This window comes from Vulpes vulpes, chromosome 2 (genome assembly GCF_048418805.1).
Source record: "Vulpes vulpes isolate BD-2025 chromosome 2, VulVul3, whole genome shotgun sequence".
Lineage (NCBI taxonomy): Eukaryota > Metazoa > Chordata > Mammalia > Carnivora > Canidae > Vulpes > Vulpes vulpes.
The window spans coordinates 59,758,789-59,770,651 of NC_132781.1; the positions used below are offsets into that span (position 1 = coordinate 59,758,789).

Here is an 11,863-nt window from a genome sequence, read left to right on the forward strand (position 1 = left end):
GTATTGTTCTGACTTAAAAGTTTTCCAAAGAATCAACATCTTTCAGAAACAGCACAGAAGTGGGAAATGAGGGATGGACCAGGTAACCAATTTACGCAAAAAAGAAACCGCTATTAAGTTGATACCCACTGACTGAGTCCTAGGACTTAAATTTTCTTTCTTTGGGATCTAACTATGTATGGAAAACCAATAAAACAAGGTAGTTGCATATAAAGCATCCAAAGTTCATGCCAAACCCTTTATGCATGTTGGCTACATCAGCACTTCTTCAATATTTGAGTTCTATCTCCATGACAGATTATTTAAGAGTTAATTTATTCCACATGCTTGAGATATCTAATCATACCTGATTACACTGAAAACTACAATTATGGGTAGCCTATGTCAGAACCTCAGCACACCACTGCCTACAAAGACACTCAACAGTAGTACTGATCATTTTTTTAAAAGATTTTATCCATTTATTCATGAGACACACACAAACACACACACACACAGAGTCAGAGACATAGGCAAAGAAGCAGGACCCCCTCAGGGAGCCCGATGTGGGACCCAGTCCCTGAACTCCAGGATCAGGCCCTGAGCCAAAAGCAGAGCTCAACTGAGCCATCCAGGGGTCCCAGTAGCACTGATTTAAACTATTTTCTGAAGCCTGTACTCAAAGATCACTTGTTAAAACAATTAATGTAATGAAACCTTCAACTAAGCCACACATTAGCTGGAAACATGTCAGTAGCAGACAGTTCTTTAAAAGAATGTGGACTGTAAATATCTGGAAATATACTCAATTAAAAAAAATGACTTCTTTAAAGAATCTGGGCTGTAAAGTTGAGATACATTTGGAGAAACTCATGTCTCTTAGTGTAGATAATGTGTACAATACACTTCTCTCAGTATGCAATATAAAAGTAGGAAACAGGGGTCTTCACTTTTACACTGTCCCACACTAAATTACCACTTAACCCAAATTAGGCACGGGTAGGGAAACCTGGGTGGCCCCCGGATGGAGTACCACATCAGGCTTTCTGCATAGAGCCTGCTTCTCCCTCTGCCTATGTCTCTGCCTCTCTCTATCCCTCATGAATAAATAAAATCTTAAAGAAAAAATAAGCACAAGTAAACTGTTAATAAAACACTATGCCAATAAGACCAGAATGCAGAGTTTGGTAGTTTATCCAAAGTCACGTACCTTAACACCAATGACATAAGTTAACTAACTGTAAACTGAGTTATAAAACTAACAATGAAGTGTACAACATAGTTCGCTTTTAATTAGGAATTTGATTTTTTTTACTTGATTTGTATTTAAGTTACATGTGAATTTCAAAGGTTACTAGTAAATACAAATTACTCATGGATGCAAATCTTATTAATGCAATCTGAGGTCTTATAAAGGAAGAACATAACTCTCTCCCGAATTCATTCTCAGTTTTTATAAGTAAACGCTACCAAAAACCTTCAACATGTATTAAAATAACACCCCATACACAACAGGTCCTTCGTTTAAAAAAAAAAAAAAAAAGCTGAATGTGTGCTTCCTTGGCTTCTAAGTTTTTCAACAGCTTTTCAAACATCGGTTTAATGTGGCAAACGCAGAGCGATTCATCCTCTTTTTAAATAAACAAAGCAGCTGGAAACATAACTCACACTACACTATCCCAGTCACAAGTATTTGAGCACAGATATTTATGTGGATGACAAAGTCAAAGGAATAGAGAAATCCTGTCCCTGACAGGTTTTTTTTTTCCCCTAATAAAAGTCACAAAAGCCAAAAGATCTCAAATTCAAGTTGGAACGTGATTTTAAACTAACGGAGCACAAGTGCCATGATTACTTAACACGGTCTCCTAGGACATTTGCTTCCTCGATACAGGAATTCCCGAGAAAACTTAAATATGGAGAGGCCTGTAAAAACGGGTGCAGATGCTAACAGCCGTTAGAAGGGTAAGGACCAAAGTACTACTAGGCAGTGGACAGCGAACTCTTGGAAGTCTGGGGTTATCCTCTGGCTCAACACCTAACTCCCGGGAGGCTGCTGAGAATCAAGACCCAGCAGTGAGGCACTGGGAGCAGATCTTAAAGGACACGGGGAGAGTGAGACACTTTAACTGCAGGTGGGGAAAATGAGACAAAGATCAGCAGAAGCTGTCAGGCCGACACTAAAAGAAAGCGAGTCTTTCAAATTTGGCGCAGCCCAGGAAGCTAGCCGAGGCCCAAGCCAGGTGAAGTCACAAGCACAGGCCCGGCTGGCATGGGGAGGAAACTGAGGCGGAGAGACCAGCCAGATTCCCAAACAGGACCTGGCCCCAAACACGAAGGCAAGAGTCAATCCGGCTCTGCCCGGGGTCCGAAGGACCGCCTAAAGCGCAGGACTCGGTAGACAAATACCCACCCAGACAGGGGGAACCGGTTTGGGCAGGGGCTGCGCGAGCGGTCCCGCCTGCGCATGCGCCCTCGCCCCTCCGCCACGGCTCCCCCTCCCCCCAATCACGGCTCCCCTCAGAACCCCGCTCGTCGAGGGAGGTGAGCGCAGCCCGGCCGGCCCAGCCCCGTGGGATTAGAACACAGCCTGGCTCCCCGTAGGAGCTGTCACAGGATCCCCCGGGGCTTGGTGGGTAGAAGGGTGGGAGGAGGAGGAGGGGAAACGCGGCCCTACCCGACCCGCCGTCTCCTCCTCCGCCGCCCGCCGTTCGCAGTCCCGCAGGCTCCGCCGCCTGGGCCTCCCCAGCCGCCCTGCCCCCGCCCTCCCCGCCCCCTACTCACGTGAGAGCAGCTCCTTCCGCCCTCCGCCCCGCCTCCCGCCCCGCCTCATAGGGCTGCGGCGAAGGCGAGCAGCCCCATTGGTCCCACAACAGGCGGCGAGGGCCTACTTCCTTTCCTCGAAGCTCCACCTGGGCTTTTACCCGGCCACAGGAGTCTGCGCCTGCGCCGAGCCTGCGCTCCACAGCTGCGCTGAGCGCCGTGCTCCGTGCTGGGGCTCTGACTGCCTCGGACCAGAAGCAGGACGGCAGGGGAATCCGGCTTGGTGGCACCTGTTACGCCTAAAAAGGAGTGCATAGGCAAAAGACTGCTGGTGCTAGAGCAAGGAATCCCCTGCTCACCTTTCACGTTCCAGTGCTACTTCAAAAGCAGCCCTTAGCAGTGTTCGATTCACCTGGCCTTCACTGAGGGCCTGCAATGTGCCAGGGATTGTGATAGGTCCTTTTATGGGTATCTCATTTGGCTTTACCACAAACCTGTGAGAATATTAACGATTTTTTTGTTCATTTTATAAAGGAATCCAACCTAAGTAACAATTCAGTCTAAAAGTCAAAACTTTTGCCTCAAGTCCAAAGGCGACTGGCTGCGACAGAGTTGCCTTGTGGTACCTGAGAGACACAGAACAGATCAGAAACAAACCAGCTTGTTTCAGACTGTTAGAACAAAGATGGGGCTGGGATTTTATCTTAAAACCCTTCAACGGGGGGGGGGGACGGCTCAGCCCTAGAGTAGGTGACTCTTGATCTCGCGGTTTTGAGTTCAAGCCCCACATTGTGTATAGAGATTACTTAAAAATAAACTCTTAAATAAAAAGAATCGTTCAAAAGTGATATATAGAGCAAAAGCAACTAAATGAAATTTAAAGTCCTGAATGAATTTACAAAGTAGTTGGTAACAGAAACAATGGCTACTAAAGGTGCAAGTCGTAGTAATTTATAAAATAATTCTATAGCCTATCCCTTATTCTTCCCCTTTCTTTATTCAAAGAGCCTATGCTCCTTTCCTGGTGAATGAGTCATGTAATGTTTTCCTGTGGATAATGTATCCAATCAACCAGAGAATACACAAAAATGTTGTGCTCTGTTGCAGTCCTCTATGTGAGTTGTCTATTATTACAATAGACTTGGCTGCACTCCTGCAGGAAAATAGCTTTGTTCCTTTTCTCCTTAAACAGTTATATAATAATACACACCCATTTTAGAGTAGTAGTATCAAATAATAGATGCAGTATTAGGAAATCCTCAAATCCTGACGCACTTTTAATATTTTGGTGACTATACATTCATGTATTCTTTGATTTCGTAAGTATACCCCAAATATATATGTAAATCTTAACATAAATTTTTTAAACACAATTTTATTACAGATTCAGTACAGTATGCCATGGAGAACAGAAAGCAGACACAAGCTACAATAAAAAATAAAACATCATATTACCACCACCAATGTTAATACCGTAACGCATATCCTTTGTGTGCTAACATATTGTTTTTCAAAATGAGATCACATGGTTTAGCAATGTGCTTTATTTAATTAACAATATCTACCTTATTATTTCAATAAAGTTTCCTCTCATCTAATTCCTAGATCACATCCAACTTTTCTAACAACCTAAAAATATTTTTATAGTTGGCTTTCCCAAATCAGTAATATTTCAATAAGTTTTCCTTTCATCTATTACCTACTACAATTAAATATTGCTGATTGAAACTTTTAAGCTAGTTTTCCTAAATCAGTATCTAACCTACGGTCACACACTGCCTCTGGTTGTTCTATCCCGTAAGTATTTTTTACTCTAGAACTTAAGATAAATATTAAAATACTGGCTTACTGAAGAAATCAGGCCACTTGAAGTGCAAAATTTCCCACTTTCTGGATTTGAATATTCATCTAGACCTGGTATTTCCTCGAAACTGGAAGTTCTATCTCAAGGCTCAATAGATTAACGTGATAAGTTGGAGCCAGAATGGGAAAATCTGTGAATGCAAAAATTTAAAAAAGGGAATTCAATCTATAAATACATGGGTGCCCTTAGAGGTTTTTAAGGACAGTACAAGATTACAATCACATAACTCTTATGCTGAAATTGTTTCAAACAGACACACACGCACAATCATAAGAGCAGATCTTTGTATAGAAACTAGGAACAGGGTCATGAGTAAAGCAAAAAAATGGCTTTATGAAAGCACAGGATTACAAAAGCAGAGCTTTTATTTGATTTGGATTTTCTAAAAGATCATTTTGGTAAGGAGTAGAAAAGGCAGAACAGGGGGTAAATGGAACAGTTTGGAGGCTGCCTAAGATCAGAAATATTTGAACTGAAGCAGAAGAAAGGGGATGGCAGGGGAGAGAATGGAGTTCAAGAGATGTTTTAAAAGAGGTATCTTCAAGCTGGCTGATTCTTCTGCCTGCTCAAACCTGATTTTGAACTCCTCTAGTAAATTTTTCATTTCTGCTATTGTACTTTTTAACTTCAGAATTTCATTTTGGTTCCTTTCATAATTTCTCTATCTTTAATACTATTTCCATTTTTTCCCCCACATTTTTCTAACTTCATTCACGTTTTCTTTTAGCTCAGTGGCAACTTCAAGACAGTTGGTTTAACATCTTTGTCTAATAAGTCAGATGTCTGATTTTTCTCAGGAATGGTTTCTGTTGATTTATTTCATTCGTCGGGCTATACTTTCCTACATGTATGGCTTTTAATTTTTTGCTGAAAAATGGACATTTGAATCTTATAACTGTGGAGATCAGATTCTACCCCTTTCCCAGGCATTACTTGTTTTTTTTTTTTTTTTTTTTTTAATTGTTGAAGGATGTTTCTGTGCCAGAGATCAGGATCAGCCTAAGGTGAAAGCTTAAAAGTAAGGTCTTCTCAGTTCTTTTCTGAGCCTGCATCTTTTCCTGGTTATACATGGTAGCTTTCTAATTTTCCCCATGTAAGCGGTTGCTTCTGAATGTCCTAATCCTTAAATGTCTGGCTCCCAAATAGGGTAGAAGGGAAAACAAACAAAACAGGAGCTGTTCCTCCAAACTTCATAGAAGCCAGCTCAGCCTATGGGGGTTGAAACACTGGTAGCCACTCTGTGCCTGACTCTCAGAACTCAAAAGGAGCAATCAGCAATCAAAACACAGAACTCTGGTATTTGGTGAACAAGGTCCTTATTTCCCACCACAGGTCCTGCAAGCTACACCAGGAATGTGAGCATGGCTGCCTGCCTTGGGCTAAAGGGTAGGAAACTGGGAGTGTTATCATGCTCAAGGCTGACATTGACTGAAACTAACCTCAATTTACCAATCAAACATTCTCTTGGAAGATGCAAGAATTCAAATAGACTTCAGAGTTCCAAAATAGTTACTTCAGACAGTTTCTGCCAGTACAACTGTTGTCTAGGTAGAGAGATGGATTCCTTGTGCTTCCTACTCCATCTGAGAACAGAAAGAAAAGAAAAAAAGAAACGTGAATAGTGAATAGAGTCTGAGGGAGCTGTGAGACACTATCAAGAAAAACAATATACCACTGGGAGTCCAGAAGAAGAAAGGGGAGAAAGAATAATAATCAGAGGCACCTGGGTGGCTCAGTCAGTTAAGTGTCTGACTTGATTTCTGCTCAGACCATGATCTCAGGATCGTGAGACTGAGCCTCAAGTAGGGCTCCACACTCAGCATATAATCTACTTGAGATTCTCTTTCCGCCTCTTCCTTCCCTTGTGTGAGCATGTTCTCATTTACTAAGGCAAATGAATAAGTCTAAAAAAAAAGAGAGCGAGAGAGAAGAATCAAACTATGGAAAGCCAGAGAAAAGAGAGACTCTTGAAAGCAGAGAACTGACTTATCACATACAACAGATCCTCAATAAAGAATATCAGCTAATTTATCACTTCTTGGCCTTTTGGCTAAGATCAAGTGAATATCAGCCAATTTCTCATCTTAAACTTCAGAGGCCAGAAAGCAGTAGATTAACAATATTCAATGTGGTGAAAGAAAAAAAAAAAACACTTGACAATTCTATATCCGGCAATACTGTCCTTCAAAAATGAGGGGAAATTAAGATAACCTTTGATTAAAAAAAAAATGTAAGGGAGTTTACCACTAAACCTGCCCATCAGAAGTACTATAGGCGATCCTTCAGGTTGAAATGAAAGGATACTCAACAGTAATTTGAAGCTATATGAAGAAATAAAGATCTCTGGTAAAGATAAATGGGTGGGGAATTATAAAAGTATTATAATTACAGTTTGTAACTCCACTTTTTATTTCCTATATGATTTAAGAGACAAGTGCATTAAAATATTAATCTAAGTTATTGGGCATACTGTATAAAGATATAATCTGTAACATCAATAATAGAAAGAAGGGGTGGGGCTATAAAAAGAGCTACTGTATTAAAATTGGTATCAATTCAATTACATTCTTTTTTTTTTTTAATTTTTTTTTTTATTTATTTATGATAGTCACAGAGAGAGAGAGAGAGAGAGAGAGAAAGAGGCAGAGGCACAGGCAGAGGGAGAAGGCAGGCTCCATGCACCGGGAACCTGATGTGGGATTCGATCCAGGGTCTCCAGGATCGCGCCCTGGGCCGAAGGCCGGCGCCAAACCGCTGCGCCACCCAGGGATCCCAGCTTTTTTAAAGATTTTTTACTTATTTATTCATGAGAGATGCACAGAGAGAGGCAGATACAGACAGAGGGAGAAGCAGGCTCCTTGAGGGGAGCCCAATGCAGGACTCGATCCCAGGACATTGGAATCACACCCTGAGCCAAAGGGAGACACTCAACCCATGAGCCACTCAGGAGTCCCAATTAATTTAGATTGTTATAACTTATCGGTGTTAAATGTAATTCCCATGACAACCACTAAGAAAATATCTATAGCATATACACAAAAGAAAATAAGAGGTGAATTAAAACTTTTCACTACAAAAAAATCAAATAAACACAAAAAAGGGCAATAATAAAAGAAATTAAAGGCACAAAGCCCTATAGAAAACAAACAGCAAAATGGCAGAAAGAAATCCATCCTTAGCAGTAATCACTTTAAATTTAATGGTGTAAACTCTTCAATCGAAGATAAGCATGGATTAAATAAAAAAGATTGGGCAGCCTAGGTGGCTCAGGGGTTTAGAGCTGCCTTCAGCCCAGGGTGTGATCCTGGAGACCTGGGATCAAGTCCCACGTCGGGCTTCCTGCATGGGGCCTGCTTCTCCCTCTGCCTGTGTCTTTGCCTCTCTCTCTCTCTCTCTCTCTGAGTCTCTCATGAATAAATGGATAGAATCTTTAAAAAAAAAAAATCAAACCATCTATGGTTTAGAAAATACTTTAGAGTCAAAGAAATAAATAGGTTAAAAGTGAAAGAATTTTTATTATAAAGATATTCCAGGGGCTTCTGGCTGGCTGAGCACGCAACTTTTGATCTGAGGGTCATTAGTTTGAGCCCCATGTTGGGCCTAGAACTTACTCCACCATGCAAATAATAACCAAAAGAGGTCTGGGGTGGTTATACTAACATACAAAATAGACCATAAATCCAAACAAGAAGTTACCAGAGACAGAAAAAGGACACTATTAATAAAAAGTTCAATAAAGCAAGATTATATAAAAATTATAATCCTTAACATATGTGGTAAGAGACCTTCAAAATACAGATGCAAAAATGACCAGAATTAAAGGGAAGAATAAACAGTTCTACAATAAAAGTAGGAAAACTTCAATACTTCATTTTCAATAATGAACAGAACAACCAGATAGAAGATACATTAAGAAACAGAGGACCTGAACATCATGATAAACCAACTAAACCTAACAGATATGTATAGAACAGTACATCCAACAACAGAAGAATGAATACACATTCTTTTTACATTCACATGGGACATTCTCCAGGACAGGCCATATAATTGGGCCACAAAACAAATCTCAATAAATTTTAAAAGAGAGGTATCATGCAAAGTATCTATTCCAACCACAATGGAATAAAGTTAGAAATCGTAACAGAAGGAAAACTGGAAAATTCACAAACACGTGTAAATTACACAACATGCACTTAAACTACCAAAGGGTCAAAGAAAAAATCAAAAGGGAAATTAGAATATATTTAGAAATGAATGAAAATGATACAAAAGACCACACTGATAGGATGCAATGAGGGCACTGATCATAGGGAAATTGAGAGTTGAAAACAGCTACATTAAGAAGATCTCAAAATAATACCCTAACTTTATACCTCACAAAACAAGAAAAACTAGAAATTAAACTCAAAACTAGCAGAGAGAAAGGAAACAGATTAGAGTGAAAATAAACTACAAAACAGAAAAAAAGAAAAATCAATGAAACCAAAAGCTGTTTCCTTGAAAAGAACAAAATCAACAAATATTTATGCAAATAACTAAAATCAGAAACAAAAGTGAGGATATTATTTCTGACTTTCTAGAGATAAAAAGATTATAAAAGAATGCTATGAATAACTGTATACCAACAAATTATACAACCTGGAAAAGAAACAAGTTCCTTGAAACACAAATTATCTAAACTGATTCAAGAAGAAATAGAAAATCTCAACACAGATAACAAGGAAAGAGATGAAATGAGTCAAAAACCTTTCACAAGGGGAACCTGGGTGGCTCGGTGGTTGAGCGTCTACCTTCGGCTCAGGGCATGATCCTGGGGTCCTTGGATCAGAGTCCCACAACCGGCTCCACAATGGGAGCCTGCTTCTCCCTCTGCCTGTGTCTCAGCCTCTCTCTCGAATAAATAAATAAAATCTTCACACACACAAAAATACCTTTCACAAATAGTCCTTTCCCAGATGACCACCAGTGAAATGCACCAAACATTTCATGAATAACACCAATCCCCCTGAAATTCTTCCAAAAAAAAAAAAAAATTAAAGAGAAAATACTTCCTAACTCATTCTGAGGCCTTCATTATCCCGATACCAAAGCCAGATAAATACGTAGGATAAAAACTGTCTACATTATAGACAGTTATCTCCTATGAATATCGATGCTAAAATCCATAACATGTAAGACAATCATATCCAACAACATATTAAAAGGATTATTCGCTACGTCCAAGTGGGATTTATTGCAGGAATGCAAGGTGGTTCAACATAAAAATCAATGTAATATACGACATTAATAAAACAAAGGGGAAAAAGCACATGATTATCTCAATGGATGCAGAAAAGACATTTGACTATAATGCTTTTCATAATAAAATCTCTTAGAAAACGAGTTAGTGGGGAAATTCCTCAACATAATAAAGGCATTTGTGAAAAACTCACATCTCACACTATACTGAATACTTTAGCAACCTCTCTAAGATCAGGATCAAGTCAAAGATGCCTCCTTTTACTGCTGTTATTAAACGTTTAACTGGAAGTTCTAACCACAATTATTAGACAAGAAAGAGAAATAAAAGGCAAATGTGGAGAGGAAAAGGTAAAACTATCTCTATTCAGACAACATGACTATATATGGAAACCTCAAAGAACCCTAAAGAAAGCTACTAAAGCAAAACAAACAAAAAACCCAAAACAAAAAACAAACAAAAGAAAACAAAAACAAATGCAGTGATGTTACTGAGTATAATACCAACACAGAAAAATCAGCTGTTTCTACATACCATCAATGAACAATATGAAAAGGTGATGAAGAAAGTAACTTCTGTTCACAATATTATCAAAAAGAATGAAATACCCTGAAAGCTTGAAAACATTGCTGAAATTAATGAACACCTAAGTATATGGAAAGTCACTGTGTATTCACGGGTAGGGAGACTTAAACTTGTTAAAATAGCAATGCCACCCAAAGTGATCTACAGATTCAACACAATATCAAAATTACAACTTATTTCTCAGAAATGTAAAAGGTCATCCTCAAATTTATATGGAGTTTCAAAGGGCCAAAAGAATCTTGAAAAAGCATCAAGTTGGGGCAGCCCGGGTGGCTCAGCGGTTTAGCACCACCTTCGGTCCAGGGCGTGATCCTGGGGACCCTGGGTCGAGTCCCACGTGGGGCTCCCTGCATGGAGCCTGCTTCTCCCTCTGCCTGTGACTCTGCCTCTCTCTCTCTCTCTCTGTGTCTCCCATGAATGAATAAATAAAATCTTAAAAAAAAAAAAAGAAAAAGAAAAAGCATCAAGTTGGAGGACTCACACTTCCTCAAATGTAATAGGATAGAGAGCCCAGAAATAAGCCGTCTCATATACGGTCAAAGACGACAAGACCATTCAAAGTTTGGTAAAGCACAGTCTTTTCAAGAACCGGTGCTGGAAAAACGATATCCACGTACAAAAGAATGAAGTTGGATACAACTGTGGTGACTGTTGGACAACACTGTGAATGTACTTAATGCTACAGAACTTTACACTTAGAAAAGGTTAAAATGATAAATACCATGTTTTACTGTAATAACAACGCCCACCCGCAGCCCCGGCCGCCGCCGCTGCCAAGAAAAAAAGAGCCCAGCAAGCAACTGGATTGACAAGGAGGAGGAAAAGGACTGGAATGATAATAAAGTTTTCTGGTCAGCAGGACTGCGTGGATGATGCCGTTGACCAACACAAGGACTACAGGCCGTGAGAAGCCGGCCTGCATATGAACGTGAGATAATGGCACACTAAGATTCGGACAATTAGAGAGGTTTTTCCTGCCGTTGGCCCTGGAGCTCGAAACCAGTCTCGGCTGGCGAGTGATTTGTGAACGGTCAGCGCACCCTAGGTAACGAGCCACGGGAATCACACGGATCTCTGGGAAACACCAACATCCAAAAGTGAGGTGAGTAAACCACCTTGTGCTTTCAGGGTCCCCGCGCGGCGAGTCCACCTCCCCAAGGCGGGAGGGGCTTACCAAGGATTAAGTGCGGCGGCGCCCTTCAAACCCAGGAGGGCCACAGGAGGCGGAGGCTCAGCCACAGAGGAGCCGCTGAGAAGCGGTGAAGAGCGCAGGGCCGGAACCCGGGACACGAAAGAGCCCCCAAAGCTCCGGGTCGCCAGCGAGACGCACACAGCAAGACTCGCGGTTACGCTGCACCCTGTTCTCCGCGCGCAAACTCCCTCCTCCGGCCCCGGTGCCCTCCGAGCCTTCTGATTGGTGGAGAGGACCA

The 11,863-nt window shown here is 40.8% G+C and overlaps 1 protein-coding gene across 10 annotated transcripts in view; it reads right to left on the bottom strand.

The window, feature by feature from the left end:
• The window catches only part of RABGAP1 (RAB GTPase activating protein 1), a 166,767-nt gene extending 154,922 nt beyond the window's left edge, over positions 1-11,845 (bottom strand). For 4 of the 10 annotated variants that reach the window (XR_011999857.1, XR_011999856.1, XM_026009267.2 and 1 more), the window contains exon 1: positions 2,657-2,745. The gene's annotated coding sequence lies outside the window, so the exon portion shown is untranslated. Of the gene's footprint in view, positions 1-2,656; positions 2,746-6,045; positions 6,190-6,329; positions 6,511-11,607 lie in introns of those variants that run through there. The other 6 variants (XM_072748653.1, XM_072748650.1, XM_072748652.1 and 3 more) reach the window with 4 other exon arrangements.
• Positions 11,846-11,863: the final 18 nt, after the last annotated feature.